Source organism: Nyctibius grandis, chromosome 24 (assembly GCF_013368605.1).
Source record: "Nyctibius grandis isolate bNycGra1 chromosome 24, bNycGra1.pri, whole genome shotgun sequence".
Lineage (NCBI taxonomy): Eukaryota > Metazoa > Chordata > Aves > Nyctibiiformes > Nyctibiidae > Nyctibius > Nyctibius grandis.
Genome location: NC_090681.1, coordinates 405,237 through 423,594, shown reverse-complemented (window position 1 = coordinate 423,594; position 18,358 = coordinate 405,237).

The window sequence follows — 18,358 nt, the reverse complement described above, 5'->3', positions numbered from 1 at the left end:
TCCAGGCAGCGCAAGATCATTACACTTACATAAGTAATACTCCGCTCCGTCACCATCAATACGAGCCCCAGCCCTTCATTGGGGGCAAGGTTCCATTCAGCGTTAAATTCCAACTCAACCAGAGACAAATTATCACACGCTATTAATTAGAGCGAGACAGGAGGGATGCAGGCGCTGCAATCTGGTGACAGAATCTGAAGGGCAACCCAAGGCATTTCTTGAGCTCAGCGGCTGTGCGTGGCAAACGCTGCCCTCCACCCTCCTCGGGTCGGGCTCTGGGAGCTTCTGCTGGCAAAGGCAGGAGGTGGGTGCGAAGCACTTTGCAGCAGTGGGTCTCCCCCAGCGCCCCGCACGCTTCCCACCCTCTGCCTGCTCCCCTCCTCCAGCCACAAAACCCCTGTAAGGGAAACAACAACTATTTTAAGAGCTGTCTGATGTAATTATCTCCGTGGAGGAGGAACCCACGGATGCACAAGTGCAGATGGGCCACCTAATTCTGCAGATTTATTACAAGCATTGATTAGACTCCCTGTGCCGTTCCCAGGGGACTCAGACCCACGGCCGCGCAGCTCGGTGTCAGCGGCACGTGGGGACAGGGGCGCGTGGCAGAGCTGGAGCCAGCGCCCAGAGCACAAGGCGTCTCGCACGGAGCAGCGCGGGTTTGCTGGCTGGCAGGAGAGGGGCCGTGGTGCCCCGCACGGCCACCATCAGGCTGTGCGGGGCTCCCGACCCCAAGGACACCCCAGCTCCCCGGGGAAGGCTGGTCCTGCCCTGCAGAGACGCTTTGCTGGCGGTGCCCGGCCCAGGGCAGGACGCGGCACCCTGGGCTGGGTACAGACCAGAGCCCCTCCGCTGCTGCTGCTCTGGCTGAACCACAGAACTGCAGACGGAGAGCTCAGGTGTCTGAGCCGCCGAGAGCCGAGGTCTGTGACAGAAATGATGATATACCTCAAGTATAATGGTGCAAACAACCATTATCATAATTTTGATACCAATTACATGTAATTTGAACAAAGGAGTTGTCCCAGCTTTGATTTGCTCTCCTTGTATTCCTGGCTGGTTTCATTAAAATCACTTACGGAGATTTGCAGCAGTTCTGTTTGAAGTGCTGTCATTAGGATTTTCATTTTCAGTGGCACTGGAAATAATTTCACAGCAGGCTGCTAATGTTTTACAAAGGGATCTGCAGCATGTGGCCACCACTCGTGGTCAGACCCATTTCAGGCAGAGCGGGGCCGGTGGCCGTGCGGGGCGAGTGTCCGGCCCCGAGAGCCGGGGCAGGACGCGCCAGAGTGGCTACGGCGGAGGCCGGTGCCTGCCCCGGTGCCGAGCTCTCACCGCAGCCCCGGCTCTTCCCGGCCTCCCTCGCCTGCTCCAAGCAGCGCTGTGCTGAATTCACGACCGAACCTTTCTAAATCTGAAGGCTAAGCGCGTGCCAGGCTGGTTCGCGCTGCTCCCGAGGGGACCCACAGCTCTGCGCGCGCGTCCCCGCGCACCCCCGAGGGGCACCAAAGTGCCAGCCCGCCTCGGTGTGGATTTCCCTGTTTCAGTGTTTCCCCTGTTTGTTAAGAGCTTTTTTTACGTTTAAGTCTTTGCGCTGAATCACCATTTAAAATCAATTACCAAGATTTCTAACTTTATTGGCCCCTCAATAAAGTGGCAGTAAATGTCCCTCAACAGCAAGGGCACGGAGCCACGGTGGGTTTCCCCGGGTGAAGGCTGCCCTGGCTCCCGTTCATCAGGCGATCGCAGACGCAAGCTGCACGACATGCTGATGAAGAAGGACACGTTGGGACTCGCTCCATAACTCAATCACCACAAGCCACGCGCCAATTATCCCTCAGTGACGGGGTGAGGGTGACAGGGAGGCCGTGCAGAGCCTTTTCATTTGCCCATGATAAAAGAGGGTAATATACTTTGCAAATGATAATTAGCAATTTACTCCAGCTGGGGCTAATTCCTAGATGCATTCTGCACTCCAGAACTCAGCACTTGGGCAGACTCTAAATAAGGCACCAGCACAGCGTCCAGCTCCATTAGAGCTCTCCGGTAATTACAGAGCACCGGGTGCGCAGCGGAGAGCTGGATGGTTTCCCGTGCCCGCGGGGGCTGGATGAGGCCCCCCCAGAGAGGGACCCCCAGCCGCTGGCCACGCCGTCCCCCGGGGCGCCTGCCACAGGGGTCCTGCCGGCTCCATCCCCAAGGTGGAGAGAGGGACCCTCCCACGCTCTGCCCCGCTCCCGGCCCCTGGCTCAGCGCTGGCCACCGGGCAAAGGGGCGTTGGGGGAAAAGGTCTGTAGCTCTGGGGAGCCATAAATTCGGGTTTGTTGTAACAGTGCACTCGCCTCCCAGGGCCAGAGTGCCATGTAGGATTGCAAAAATACTGCTTAAATAAACAGAAAGGGAGGAAATGCTGGAGAGTGTCCAATCTGCATTATAATTAGGGGAAAGAATAACAAATGGCAGAAACAACCTGTTCCCATCTGCAGCTGCAGTTTGTTCCTACTGTATCTGAAAGACCGCGCACCACCCGTGCCAGGAGCTTTCTCTGGAAACGTGAATGTTTCCTTCGGCAAGAGTGGAAAAAGAGCATCTTTTTGCGTGCGTTGCACATTCTGCTGTAATGAAGCATCAGAGAGAATTTTATCAACCCAGACACTTACTGCTGTCTCCAGCCTAGTAGCAAAAGTGGGGGGCTGCACCCCTGAAAGGGTCTCCATGAAGAGCCCCAACGTGGGAGCAGCAGTTAGGCTCCGGAGCTGGGGGTCACCCCAGTGTGGGGCCAGGTCCCTGCCCCATGCAGCGGTTTGGGGTCACCAGAGTCACACCTGGCCAGGCGGAGTCACACCAGTGCCCAGCGGATGCATTTGGAGACATTATTCAATCCCAGACTGCCTAATTCATCCATAAACCTTCCTAATGAGGCTGATAGTGTAAGAATGGAGAGAAAGCAGCATTATTGTCTGTAAACAGCAGCGGCTGACAGCATGTTTAATCACAGGCTGCGTAAAGGTAACGTTGGTGGAGGACAAGATCAGACACTTCTCCAATTAGTCACACACCAACGGCATGAACACGGAGCCCGAGAGCCACTTAACCCACAAAGGAGAGGAGCTGAGCCCGAAGCTGGAGGCTGTGCTGGCGAGGGGGAGGCACTCGGGGCAGGGCTGGAGCAGCGGGGTAAGCCCAGGCAGAGCCGACCCCCCCGCCGGCACCCAGCACCCTGTGCTGCCGTCCAGCTCGGCCCGCTCCGAGCAGGATTTGGCAATCGGCAGTGAATGTGCTAATGGGATAGAGAGGTAAAGAGTTCATCCTACTCACTTTTCTCTGCTTCTTTCCGTTTATTTCTGAGCATCTCTCTCTCTCCTGGTTTTCTCTCGCTCACCTCTCCCTGCCTGAGTGCTCTGGGGGTCTGCAAATTAAAAGCATTAATAAGAGCCAGAAATTATTATGTCAATCCTATTTATCACAAAGCAAATGGTATCTAGCGGGCTGCAGCCTCGGGAGCCGCGGCCACTGGTTTACAAGAAATGCTGTCGGGGCCGTGGGGTTTCTCCTTCCCCAGCCCCTGAGCCTGGGCGGCGGCGGCTGCAGGTGGGCAGGCGGCTCGTGGGGCCGGGGGGAGCGCGGGGGGACCCCAGCAAGGGGCAGAGCAGTGACGGCGCAGGAGGCAGTCGGTGCAGGCGGGCAGACCCTGCACAGACCGGGGAAGCACCACGAGGCAGCACGAGGCCCCGACCCCAGGACAACCGGGGCTGCGGCATTCCCGCTGCCAAGGCCGCTTCCACGGCAGACCAGATTTTAGCACGTGCCCTCTCTTCTTCCTAATCCCAGTATCTTGGGTTAAACCAGTAGCTCCTCTGTGGTGAAATTCAGGTGTTGTGATTGATCTGTGAGAGATCTCATCACCAGCCACAGCAACAGAGACTCTGACCTTTCCTGTCACGGCCCCTTTGAATTTACTTTCTGCCCTGAGGTACAAAAGAAACCACGAGAAACCAATTTTCTTTCCTCCAAGACCCCCTACTTTTCAAGAACTTTTAAAGGGCAGAGAAACCATAACTGGGACATCTTCTACCTTTAAAATGGTCATCACGTTAGATTTTGATTAATCAGCCTCCTACTCTCCTGTCCCTTCCACAGGGGAGAGCACTGGAGCCCTCCCTCCCTGCAGCCCCTCTCTGTAGAGGCAGAGGAAGGCTTCGGTGGCCGCCTGCAGAGAAGGCTCCAGCCTTGGTGCCAGCCTGGTACTGGTCCTGGTCCTACTCCCATCAGCAGGGAGACACGGCATCACGCTGGGCGCGGGATGTGCCGGTGGGTGCTGCCGGCTGCTGATTTCTGCTCCCTCGGTACCGCTCTCCACAGCTGCCTCCAGGTTTTGAGACGGCTCCTGGGGCTGCAAACCCTGAGACTCCCCGGCTCACTCCAGCAGATGCCGAGCCCTCGGTGCAAGCATCATGCTCGCAGACGAGCCCGACACCATAGCGGACGAGGCTGCTCGCCCCGGCCCCTGGAAGCCCTGCAGACTCTGCCCGGCGGCAGGCAGCCTCCTCTGCCTGCCAGATGACATGCATAACTCAGGCGAAATATTCATTTAAGACCGTCTGAGCCATGGTAATAAAGCAGACATTATGACAATACAGATCAATAAGTCCAGAGAGGATCCTTCGCTGAAACACGTTGCAATTGTTCAAACCAAGGCTTAATTGTGACAGGAATTGATTTCTCTTTTCTAATACCCCTGACTTTTAATTAAAAGGTAGTTAAGTAGACGATACATTTCCAGGATCATTCAGAGGCAGGACAACATCAAGGAGCACACACCTACAATGCAGAAATGGTGCCTTGTTAACTCCCTGCAGCTCGGGAAGTGGCTCCGTGTCGATTCAGAGGTGCCTGTGGCTGAGCGGGGCGCAGGGACGCCGGGGCTCCATGCAGGTCCCACAGCCCGCGCTCCCTCTGCCTCCCCAGGGTCCTCCATCCGTCTGCATTTCACACCCTCTCGCACACACAAGTGCCTCTGATGGCCCCGATTATCCCACAGGCTCCAGCGCGGACAGGGGCAGGGGCAGGGCGGGCAGCACTGCTCCCCCAGCACGCAGGGGAGGAGGGAGCGCTGGAGCCCCTGCGAACGGAGGGGATGAGCTCCTCCAGCTTTTTTTTTTAATTTCCAGGAAGCTTCTCATCGGCAGGGGTGGCAGCGGCACGGCACAGCAAGACGCGCGAGGAAGCCAACTGTGAACCAGCCAGACGCTTCTCAATCATCCTCTATTAGAGTAAAACAGGCCAAAGCACCTTAATCTGACTGGAGGGAGGCCATTAACATCAGAGACTCCATTAAAAGAAGAAATGGGCCTTTTATCTACTAATCAAGAATCATAAAGGAGAAAACCTTGGAAGACACCCATAAATCCCCCAACGCGTCCCCAGGGAAAGCCCAGCACTGCAGCTCGCAGCACGGCGCGGACGCGGCTCCCGCGACGCGGCTCCCGCGCTACCCCAGCCCGCCGACCCCACCAGCACGTCCCTGAGGCCATGGTGTCTGCCGGACGATCTCACACGGCAGAGCTGCAGCCACCCGTACTGGAGGCAGCAGCATCGCACCAGGTGCCCGAGCCACCGCTCAGGGTGGCCTGTCCCTGCCGAGCAGTCCCTTGCCGGAGAGCAGAGCTCTGGGGCTGCGCGGGCGCTGGCACGGGTGCTGGCACGGGTGCTGGCACGGGTGCTGGCCGTGCGTCCCCGTGCCCCGAGGCACTGTGGCATTGTCCTGCCTGGACCAGCCCCGCAGAGCCCAGCACCCGGCACAGCCCCTCTCCTGCCTCGGGGACGAGGGCTGGACCCAGAGCAGCGCTTTGCCAGGTTCACACCCCGCAGGCAGAGGGGCCCAAGGGACCATCACCTCCCATCGCTCGAGCTTTAATAACGGAGCATTAACAGGACTAATCAAATCTCCCCTGCCTTACCACCCAGCCTGGCTGCTGCTTGGAAAACACGTGTGATATGGTCAGGAAAGAGGCATTTGGACAGGATAAGAAATTGAGCAGTAATTCAGTGGTAATTCAGGGCTCTCCCTGCCACCTGGGAGCCACAATTGGACTAGCAAGTCCTGGCCGAGCAGCCTCGGCCTCCCGTCCCCGTCCCTCAGCACAGCCGCCCCTCTGCCCCATGGCTCGTGGGGGGGACGGGGCCGCGCACCCCCGCTCCAATCCATCCGACTGCTCCGCGCACCCGGGGAGCCCCTTCCCCACAGAGCTCAGACCCACGGAGGGGCAAGGCCACGTTGCCAGAACTGACATTTTTAACTGCAGTGGTTGCCAGCGTGTCTTGTCACTGGCCCACAGTCACACGCGGCTGTTCACGCTCTTTGAAAAGCTTTTCCTCTTTACCTGTACAAACACACACGAGCACCAGCACAGAGCTGTCTGGTGAGCCGCTGTACCAGTCCTCACCGCAGGGCTTTAGAGAGGACAGTGAGTACTTCTCAATACCGGGACTCTCCCTGGGAGAGGTCGAGGTTCTGGAGACCTCTCTGCATTAAAAGGTGCTGGGACAGCTTTGGAACATGCTCACAACATAGACCCGCTATTTCCTCTGCTGGTGGGTACCTCACTGGTCAGCCCCTGCGGCAACCCCTGCTTCCCTAGGACTGATTAGATTAGAGAGCAGAGGTGCTTCAGAGCTGGCTGATACTGCCAGGAAAGGAGAGCACGGCTGAAGAAGATTCTCAGAAGCACCCACGCCCTGCTGTTCCTCCCTGAAGCTGCTTGTTCATGCCAGTTAGAAATGCAGAAGCATCACCCTTGCAAATACAGTCCATTTATTTCTATTATTTGGCTCATGAAATATAAGCCAAAACACAGACAGTGACAAACGGCCTCCCGGCTTTCTGAACCCCCCAACAGCCCCACCACGCCACGTCCCTGCCAAATACACCCAACACAAAGCACAACCCCCGCCGCTCGGCCCGTTCCCTGGCTGCAGCGGGTCCACGAGCATGGCACCCCTTCTGTGGCCATGGGGACAGGCAAGTCCCATCCCCATGCCGGGGAGCCAGGGCAGGGAGCTGCCACCTGCAAGGAACGGGGCAGGCAGCAGCACCGCCACAGCCTGCCCTCCCCTGAAGCCCCCTTCCCAGGGAGAGGAAATCCAGGAACTGAGCGAGCCCCGAGGGCAGGACAACGCTGCCTGGCAGGGACACCTGTCCCCAAGAGCGGGGTAGCCCAGACAAGTTCCCAAAGAACTCTTCATGCTGTTAAGCTTTTAATTCATCCGGCTTTGTTACCTTGGATATCTCATTCTCTAAAGCAATGCAGCCCCCAGAGTGATAAAAACCTTCATTAATACCAATACCACTGGGCTATTGCCTAAAACAACAGCACACGATCTGGTGCTTTTTAGTTTGATTTTGCTGTCACTTGGGGTAGGATTAGAGAGAAATATATCTACTAATTCTTCCAATATCCTTCAGCAAATGTGAGCTCAAACCAAAGAGGACACGGGATGCCAGTGCTAGTAACTGGAAAGCAGCTCTTCACTTGCAGATGGCTGGAGACCCTTGATGGCACCCCAGGCTTTGACATAATTGTCACAGGCACAGAGCAGCTGCCAGCCAGCACAGTACTGAGTGAAGAGGAAGAGAGCAGTTAATCATACAGCCTCTCTGCCTAAAAGGGGCTTTCATCCTTGCCCAAAACCTTTGCGGGTGCTGCATGAAGCACAAATCACAGAAGGGGCTCACAGACCATCAGTGGCTCTTCCATCAGCGTTCTGCCGTTGCAGGGGTGGAGGCAGGGCCCGTCCTGTGCAGAGGAGGGGGCAGACCCCGGCAGCACCCCATGGGACCCCGGCCCCGCTGCCAGGGCCCACCACCGCCAGCAGCAGGTGGGTCTCTGCTGCCACCATCCCTCCGCCGCGCTCTCCCGGCCACAGCCATGCCCAGGATGGGACTGAGCCGTTCCTGCTCTAACCTCAGGTTGCCGTGCTTCAGCCAACAGTTTGTCTAACACTTGACTGCAACGCGTGCGGGTCAGACACCCCACGCTCCCGATCTCTGGCAGGTCACCGCTCGGACGCGTGCCACACCGCACAGGACAGCCTGCCCGGGTCACTTGCTGAGGAACCGCGGTACATCTCACCCCACTTCCAATTTACTGCTGGTTTTTGGAGCTGTTCCTAACCCAGGCAGCTCAAGTGTTGCGGCATCGCAGTGGCCTTTCCCACACAAGCCAGAATTTTCCAGCCGGACATCTCTGGCTTTGTGTCAAGTTCCAGCTTCCCCAGACAGAGTCCCATCTCCTGCCAGGCACTGAGTTCTCATCCAGTCATTAAGCTCACGTCAGCTGTCGGCCCGTCCTCACGGCGCCAGGGCTGCGGTCAATGCTGACAGCTCTCCGGGGCTGTTCACCCGCCCGCGGAAAGGTTCAGCCTCACCAAACGTCCCCATCAGGGAATGAGATGACTTCCTACCCATGCCCGCCCCGTCAGAAGGCACGAGGGGCATTGCCTTGGCTTTCCCTGGCAGCGGGTGTAATTAGCAGGGGTCGCAGACAGCCCGGGGCAGGGAGCAGGGCTCTGGGCATCCTCCTGCGGCCGTGGGCCATGGGAGCCCTGTGGCACCGGGACCAGAGCCGAGGGAGCAGCCTGGCCCTCACACTCGGCATAGGACTGCAGTTTATGTCTTGTTTTCTCTTGCAACTCTCTGTTCCCAACCTTGTAACTGTTAACTCTCAAAACCTGACCTTAAGCCTCGCTAAATAAATTTTCCTCTGCGTTACTGTAAGGGCTGTGCGATGCCGGGAACGGCGCTCAATCAAGGCGAGCGGGGGAAGCAAAGGGTCTCGGCGGGGCACGGCAGGCGTGCGCGGGGCCGGGGAGCTCTGCCAGCCGCCAGCGCAGCCCCGCACCTCGCAACGCGTTTGCCTCCATCCGAGCAGAGCGACAGCCGAAGCCCCAGGGGGTTTCGCAGGGCTGGGAGGCAGCACCCCTGGGGTCCGCGGCCGGGGCCCAGAGCCGTGCAGAGGCCCCACGGGAAGGAGCCTGGCAGAGCGGGGCCACCGGCGCGGCCGCGGACGGATGGGCTGGGCCAAGCACGGAGCAGCTCCGCTGGCACGGGCCAAGAGCTGGCCGTGACCACCGCGGCACGTCAGCCCCACAGGACGCGTCCCCCACCCCGGCGTCCTGCTCACCCTCCGGCCGCTGCAGGAGAGCGGCCACGGGTAAATCACAGCGGCCCAGGCGCCTCGGAGGGGCAGCGCGAGCGGGGCAGCCAGATGCCACGCAGACTTCAGAGAGCAGCAGAGTAATTAAGTATTGACTGAGAATGTCCGAGGCGAGCCCCAGATGCACATTACATTCTGCTTAACTCAGTAATTACCACATATATTATCCCTTTCCGCACTCTATCTTTATTAAGCTAAAAGGTCTGTAATTAGCTACTTGGTTTAAGTGTAAGATTTTAATTAATTCATATTATGAAATATAATTGCTTCTTAGAGATAACGTTGCACGTTCTATCACACCTGTATCTCTCTGTTATATTTTAACCAAAATACAATAGTTTGTCCCAGCGGGTGAGCAGAGGTTTTATTAACCAAGCACTGGGATGCAAAACATCCTCTACAAAGCCAAAAGAAACCAAAAAAAAAAAAACGGGTAAGCGATTTGGTACAAACCCCCTCTCAGAACCATGCCAACACGGCCTATCAATTCAGCAGCTGTTGCTGGTTTACTATGAGACGCTGTTTAAGACAGGACAATCTGTCTCGCTATATAATGTCAATTCTGTGGCACTTACACAAAAGCAGAATCACTACAGCATTAGAAACAAACAACAGCCATACGAGAGACTTAGAGAAACACCTTGTAAACTGCACGATAAATTATTGACTTTATGGCATTTTGTGCTGAATTAAAATGATAAAGTTTTTATCTGCCGAAAGCCGTTTCCATGGTGTTAAAACAGCAGATGGTCCTTCCTGGAGATAAAGGACTTCAAAGCTTTGCCAGTGCAGAGGAGAACTGGAGATTTAACATATGTATGATAAAATTTAAGAGCAGAGCACCTGGTGGTGCAGCGGCTGCAGGGCTCTGCCGAGCCCCGGCCGCCCGAGCAGGGCCAGGACCCACCGCACCGCCCAGCCCAGGGGGCTTCTGGAGGCTGTACGGACCCAATTAGCTGTTCATCAGGAGGGAAACCCCAACAGTCACAGCCTTCCCTCCGTTCACACTAACAGCCTGTTCTGGCCCCGTTTTATGAGTCATTAACTCCTAATAAGTAGAAAACTGCATGATGGGCTTTGGATATGAATAGTTTACTGTATCAGAGACAATCCATGATCCAAATTACCAGCTATAAATCAATTTTTGAATGTTGACATATCTTTAATAATGATAAATGAAGAATTTATGGATGCTGCTAAAGTTCACATCACGATTTTGACTTATGAGCATGCTGAGCTCAGGTGGAGCCACCAACCCCAGGTCCAGCACCTTGTCCCAGACTTGGACACCAGTGCCCCCCTCACCTGCACTCCAGTGACTGCCAGCCCCCATCTCCCTCCTGTGCCGCGGGGCTGGAGGTCCCCAAGGACACCGACCTGGCGCAGGCCTGCGGCCGAGAGCTGCTGGAGGGAGAAGGGCTGGAGCAGGAAGCTGGGAGCCAAGAGACGCTGAGACATCGGCTGCAGGAGGCCAACAGGGACCAAAAAATGGCTTGGCCACCTTCAAGGCTGAAGATGGCCTCATTTTGTAATAGCACCATGACAATGGCAGAAGCTCCACCATGTCCTTCACACCAACGAGACACACGAGCAACTACAGGCACAACCCTCCGTCCGTCCGTCCGCGGGCTCCGCACGTCTGTTCGTGCTACCTGGTGCCTCAGGACGCATCTCCCTGCCAGGGGCTGTTGCTCTCGTGCACATGTGCCAGGAAGGCCTTCTGGGCTGGAAAGCTGCTTTTCATTTGATTTCAATTTACTGTTGGAATTAAGCTGGTGTAAAACAGTGTGCAAAGAGTAAAACTACAACGTCTGTTCAGAGAGCGTAAAATAGGTACTTGACTCTCTGACCACTTAGGTGGTGGGGTCCAAATCAATTTTCACCCAGCTCACGTCCTGCCACAATTAATAAGCTGAAAATGATGCTTGTTAGAGTGAACAGTAAACAATAAATAACCTCAGTGCCTGTCACTCCTCTCCTTCAGGCTCACGCTCTGCCCTTCTCCCCCGCCTCGCCGGCACCCTGGCTTGCACCCGCAGAGCAGCCGTGCCTGGCGACCGTGGGAGCCGCAGCACCGGGGCTCGGGGGGCTCCCGGCTGGAGAAGCCGATCCTGATCCCTCCTTCTCGAGTGAATACTCTACACCCGTGCCGCGAAAAGGCAAGGCAAGACACACGGCTTAGGAATTAGCTTGTTCCCGCTGTAACGAGGGTGAGAGCGCGACGGCCGTTACCGGCAACCGGGTGCCCCGAGCCCCAGGACCGCGGCAGCTCTGCTGGGGCAGCACCCACGGGCTCCGCGGCAGCGCACGGGCCACACGGAGGGGACCGTCCTGCTCGGCTGCAGTGGGGCTGGGGCTGCTCGGGGTCAAAGCGGGGGCCTGAGCCCCTTCCCCACCCAGCCCCACATTTCACAAGTTCTGAAGCTGCGCAACAAGAAGCGCCGAGCCACTTGTCCGAAGCCAAGGCCGTGACAGCTCCCCATCCAATCAGAGAAACATTAATTGCTAAGCAAGTAATTAGTGGCTACAAAATATGACCAATACAATTACACTGAGGGTTTTTTCTCTTGCTGTCCAGAGCCTTGGCACTGAACAGTCTTATAATTAGATGACAAAACTGACATGCAGCTCCAGTGAAACAGCCCATCCTCGCCTCTTGCAGAGGCTCCCCAAGTGTTCTGCACCAATAACCACTAATCAAGTTATTCCTTTCAGTATTAGAAAGGCGTTCCACAGGCAATGTGCCCATAATAGCACAGGCCTGGCGCTGGCAAACGGCCCCGTACCTGCAGAGCCCCAGCCCGCACAGGGACATGCCCTCCTCAGCACCGTGTCACCCCAGATGTTCACAGCTGCTGCTGCTGGCGTGCCCTGGCTCAGGGGCACTGTAATGATGTCATCCATCTGCATTTTCTAAGACTATTTGGAAAAAAAGCCCATGAGTCTGTAATTTGTCATTATAATGCAGACCTGGAGAACAGCTGAACAAACCACTAATACTGAACAAACAAACAAACACAAACCAATAATGGCTTCTATCGAGCAGAGACCCAAAGCTGATGGATGACCTGTAGCAGCACAGGAGAATTATTTGTGAATTGCTATTGATTTCCAAAATCAAAATGTAAATTTTGCCTCACAACTGAAGTATTGGGGGAAGATTTTGGTTTTAGAAAGTCTTTTCTCTCCCTGTGACTTTTTTGGGGGGAAATAACATTCACTCCAGCCAAGCCTCTTAAACCTGTATTTTAGACCCAAACAGGTGCCCACCGAGGTCTCTGAAGGACCAAGCACCCGTCACTCCACCACAGCACCAGTACATGGCTCTGGGGCATGGCTTTACCCCAACAGCCCGTGTCTGCGACCAACAAGCTCTCCAGCTCCTGCCCCACCACCTCCAAACTCGGCTCCGCGTTTGGGCAGGAGCCGTGTCAGTGTGAGATCCAAACCCGCAGCCCTCGCCCCGAGCTGTTCCATACCATAACAGAACAGCTGCCGTGCCGCAGACAACGCCGCGTGTTCGGCGCTTCCCCCATCACTTACCACTAACAGCATCAGTCTTACTGCTGTGATCAGAGCGTGCGGCAGAGGCCCAGAGCCTGCTAACCCTGGAAAACGTCAGAAACACCCGCTCCGTCCCACGTCAGCAGACGCCGGCGGTGCCCACGCTGCCCTGCTGCCAGCAGCTCGGTACCCACCATTCCCCTACATCCCCAGCCTTTATCATTATCTAACCCATGGCAAACCCATTACAATGCTAAAGATTGGAATTACTGTGATCCCAGGCAGACGCCCAGGAACTGGCCCAGAGAAACAGCAGCGTTTTGCACAAGGCAGTAATAAATTACTGAAGGTCACCTATGATTTATCACTGCTTTGGATTCCAGAGAGTGACACTGCTTCACCCAGGGAAGCAGCCTCGTGGGTGCCAGAGCATCTGCTCTGGTTGAGCCTCTGACAGTGACATTTTTGCTTATTTTATGGGACTGGAAGCATCCCCAACAAGCACGCTGTCTGCTTGTTCAAGCGATGCCTTTGCCATGCAACACTGTGAATTTACAGCCCGTCCACAGCACACAACTGCTCTGACAACTGGTAAAGCACCGTCTGGGGAGAGGACAAACTCCAGGAACCGCGGGCAGGGCCCACAGTGGGTGTGAGACCCCAGCCTGCAGCCCACCCCTGTGCCTGCGCCCCTTTGCCCAGGGCTGTCCCCTCTCTGGGCTCTGACTCTGCCTCTCCCACGGCTGGGAGAGCCCAGCACAGCCGAGGAGGAGCCAAGGGCACAGACAAGCGTTACTCGCAGCAAGACCCTGCCAGCCCACACTGGCAGTTACAACCTCTCACTTCAGAAGCAGGAAAAATAATTACCAGCAACTTTTGGAAGTAAATAAATAGTTGGTGAGCTGAGCTGCTTGAATTATTAATGGTCTGTTCAACTGTGCAGACACCTTGGTTGTTACTAACAAGAATATCTGATGCCAATAAAACTCTTTGCCCATCAAAGAGTCCCAGCAGCCTCCCTCCCTCCAGCCTCTGCCCGAGGCGTGATGGGGAGAGGGACGGGCCCCTGCCACCACCCTCACCTCTGGCTGCGGGTCTGGATATCCCTTTCATCTCATCAGAGGCTGCGACATTGCACTTTGGTATAAAGTCAGGGTCCCATCCGGAAAGCAATTTGTGCCTCCTGGAGCAGGCAGTCGTAACATTTCCCATTAAAATGTAAATTGGGCTAAGTTTTCTGGCATCTCTTTTCCTTCCTTAAGGTAAGGAGAATATGAACTTGTATTATTTTTTCCATCAATGTTATCTTCCTCTCAGTTCTGTGCTAAGTAAAAAAGCTGCCCGATACACACCTTCTGCAAATTAAATTTGAATTGAGTCTGACAGCACAACAGGGATCCAGATTACAAAGAGATGTGCCAGCCTAATTGGAATCATTTCGAAGCGGTTATTCGCAGAAGCGTTAACCCTGGACGGCACAAGTGGAGCCACTCGTGGTCTCTGCACCGAGAGGCATCGCCCGCGCCGCGCAGGCAGGAGCGGGGTGGCTGCCAGGCCAGCTGCGGACCAGCCTGCTCCCGACACCAGCAGCCCCTCGCCAGCGGCATCGCCTCCTGGGAACGTGCTGGATGCTGAGTTTAGCTCTACTGATGATTGCAGCCTGCCAGCCAACACCAGCCCTCCCCAGCCAGGCGCTGCCCAGACACACCGTGGGCGCAGCGCAGCCACCGACCGACCGCAGAGCTCCGGGGTACGGGGAGCCAGAGCCCACCTGCAGCCCAGCACAACAGCAGGGCCACCACAGGCCAACGCAGCAGGGCAGGGGTGGTCCCAGGACCCACCTCCCCTGCAGACCCCCATCAGCTGCTCCTCCCGCCAGCCCCTGGGGCTCCTGGGGCCAGGCAGACGCCGTTGGTCCCTGCCCCACCACAGCCCCTGCCCCACCACTTGCCTCCCCACCAACTGCAGCCACGCGCTGTGCCCCTGCCATCAGCAGAGAGGGGAAGGGACATCTTGTGACAGGCACAGGATTTCGGCCAGACATGCTCAGAATAATTAAACCAATTGTCCTGCTCACAGTGCAGTTTTTAAAAGATGCTCTTTCACAATTAAAACCCCAAATCCCTGTAGACTCACCACTTCTTTTCCCTTCAGACACCTGGAGGCAGGGAAGTGCTCTCTCCACGCCTCAGGAAGCCTGTCAGAGTCTGAAGGGTATTTAAAGGGTACAACTATACACCGCGGGGAAAAACCTGAAAACTCTCTTTCGATGGTCAGCTACGCAGAAACCATCGGGGACCCGGCTGCCCATCCCAGGCTCGCTGCCCAGAACGGCTGCTTGACACGGCTCGTCAAAGTCACGCTGGAGCAGAGTGGCTGCAGAATTAATATGGGAGCACGAGGAATTAATTACTGTCTCGGGCTGCATTTCTAGTGGGGATAATTTCAGGTGCAATGGTTTGAATGACATCGTTTCAAAGAAGAGTCTCCCATTCTCCTGACTAATTTAAGGTTAACTAAATTTGTTTCTCTCACCAGGAGACAGCTCATCAGCTCAGCCCACAGTGATGACAGCTCCGCAAGCTCCCGCGTGTCCCTGAGAAGCAGGAGACGCTTTGGGTTTTGTCCCCAAGAAGCAGCAGGGCCAAGTCGTGCCACACTCCTCCTCCTCCCACAAAAGCTCCAGCACCCGGGGCTGCAGCTCTGCACGGCCGTTCCCACGCTGCCCCACGGCCCACGCGTGGCTGCTGGCCGCCACGTCACCCTACACACCGTCTGTCTCCTCTGAAGGGCTCCAGGGGCTGCCCAGGTCCCCGCAGGGCACTGGGCTCCCCCATCTCGGTCCCCCTCTGCAGGCACAGTGCGGGGCAGCACCGCTGCCGTCCCATCAGCAGCAGTAAGTGAATTAGCAGAATCAGCCACCATTAATTATGCAGAAAATCATTTGCTCGTGAAATAAAAAAAAAAAAAAAAAAGAGGATCTAATTTAATCAAAATATAATTAAATGAATAGTTAATTTAACAATTCCGCAGTGAAAACCCCTTGACCTCTGCAGCGATCCTCCCTGCAAGCGTGGGCTGTTCATCGCTCCAGCACTTGGCTCTGGCACCCCATGGCACCCCCGTCCCCCGGCACATCCCCACCTCGACCCGTGCTGCCCAGAGCCCTCTCCCCGGGGACTCACCCTGCAGCCATCTCCACGGTGTCAAGACCAGAAAGGGTAAATTACAGCCTTTCTGAAAAGGGGAGGGAGAGATGGGTGTACACAGACCACATTACCCTTAAGCCCCTGAAAAATTCCAGTCCCAATGAATATTTTTTTAAGGAACTGGGAAGAGGAGGAATTGCCAAGTGGAATTGCCTCCAGAGAAGGGAGCTGAGAGCAAACTGACAAATGTGTCTGGAGCGGCCTGGGAGAGGGGACGCTGTCTGGGGAAGCGGACTCTCCAGATGGCCTCAAGGTCCCCTCTGTCTCTATCGGCTATGCTTCTACAGACTAATTCCTTAAATCAGCATCCTGTGGAAATGTGCCAGGCATCCTGCCAACTCTGGAGCTGGAAGACGGGCTGGAGGACAGTATAAATGGATATGCATGTGCAGCACGGAAAAGGAAACCGGGTTTTTGCAATAGGCCCCTATAATCTCCGAAGATAAACTCAAAGGAGCATTTTACAGCAGCCTCCTCTTGAGCCAGCAGAGCCCTGGCTTGGGGATGCAAGGTGTGCGTGAGAGGCAGACCATCCCCAGCGAGAACCGGCTGCCTCATGGGTGCCCCTTCCCACACGCTGTTTCACAGCCCTCTCCTGTTACAGGCAGACTCATTCCTGCAGTGAAAACAGGAACTGCAGCTCAGCATCCCCCTCTACGTATAAAAATGGCCTAGATGGACAAGATCATCTCTCCTGGAATAAATCTAGGGTCATTTATAGCTAGAGATGGCCAAAAATGTGTAAAAAACATTAAAGCAATTAAATACATTCTCTGAGGCACCTTCCTGTAACAAGAGTTATTCCTGGGCTGCTCTAATTTACGTCCTGCTTCCTACAGTACTCCAAATGTGCGCAATAAAGGGTGCTCCAGCCGTTCCAGCTGTGAAAAGTTCTCCGCACAACCACCTCTGCCATGTAACAGCCGCACAAAACAAAGGGTATGAAAAGCCACAGGCTTTTAGCCACCAACTGCAGCAGCAGGAATGACACCGGGCACCGGGAAGCGCTCAATACACATCAGTGGGTAAGATCACAACAAGAAGCAAGAGTTACCCAGCAACTGCCCGACATCAGACAGACCCGATTACCCGGCCGAGGCTTCCAACCACAAACCCCGGACAGCATTTTTCCCCAAAGGCTTCAACAGGGGTGGAAGGGGTCAGACACTCGGCAGCTTCACTTCCAACACCACCACGAACTAAGCCTGCCTGGTCTGTTGTTGCTCATTTGAACCATCGCTATAGGAGTTTGAACTGGCTTTGCTAATGAGGTTCTAAAGATGCATTTTTATTTGTAGGACAAGTGCTAATTAAAATGCAAACTGTGTAATTCCTGCTCTGAGTGCTCATGCCAACGTGATTTCAACAAGGGTTGCAAGCGCAGGAGTTACCCTGATCTGTACTGCTCCTGTGAATCGGATTACAGAAGCGTTTATAGTTCCACCTGCAAGATCTAAAAAGGCATCTCCCTCCACTCCAGCAGAGCTATCTGTCTCATCAGCACGTCCTCACTGGCCACGAGTGTATTCTCCCAGCACACCCCAGCAGCCAGCCCGCAGCGTCCCCAATGGTCGCCACTGCTGTCGGTCCTGGTGCCGCGTCCCGCTGCACACACGGCTCCTGGCACTGAGTCTTCACACAAAGTCGCCCAGCGCAGGAGCAGGGTCCGTTTTGGGAAGTACCAAGAACACCTCAATAAGCAACAAAGCAGGTCTGTTCCGTGCCGGTGCGTTCCAGAGGTGCCGACAGTGCCCAAATGCTGGCACAGAGGCTGGTCCCTGTAGCGGGTGCTGAGTACATCACCCCGGCAGCTGCAGCGGCCGCAGACACCCAGCAGCCAGCGGAAAGACAAGACTGACAGTGCCTGCGCTTCCTGCAGGGGAACAAGGGCACCAGCCGCTTCACCCACACCTGGCGCGTGGCTCGTCCTCCTGACGCTGGCGGCACAAATACAGCCGTCACTTGCAGGGACACTGACACCAGCGGCGTGGAACGAGCCAGGAGCAGAGGCACCAGCTGAGACGCCGATGTGCTTCCCCAGTTTTCCGCCTACCAAAGGCCACGCCAGGTTGTGGCAGAGAGACGAGGCTTCCAGCACCCCGGAGCAGACCGCAAAGCCAGCCCCCTTCAGACAAGGCTGCTCTGCCTCCGGGCTTTGCCTCACCTGGCCCCCCCCCCCAGCTATGGGGAAGCAGCCCTTCCTGGCCACGAGGGCATCGCCTCTCTCTGCGCACCTCAAAGTCCCCAAGGGAAGGGCAGCGTCCTGCAGCAGAGACCCAGCAGCCGGGGAAGCAGCTGCACTGCTCACCCAGCGTCCCCGTCCACGCAGGGCAGAGCCGCGTGCCTGTGCCAGCACCGGGGTCGGGAGCACCGCTGCACCCCAGTTATTGATGGCGCAAGATTAGCTTGTCTGAACAGGGAAATACA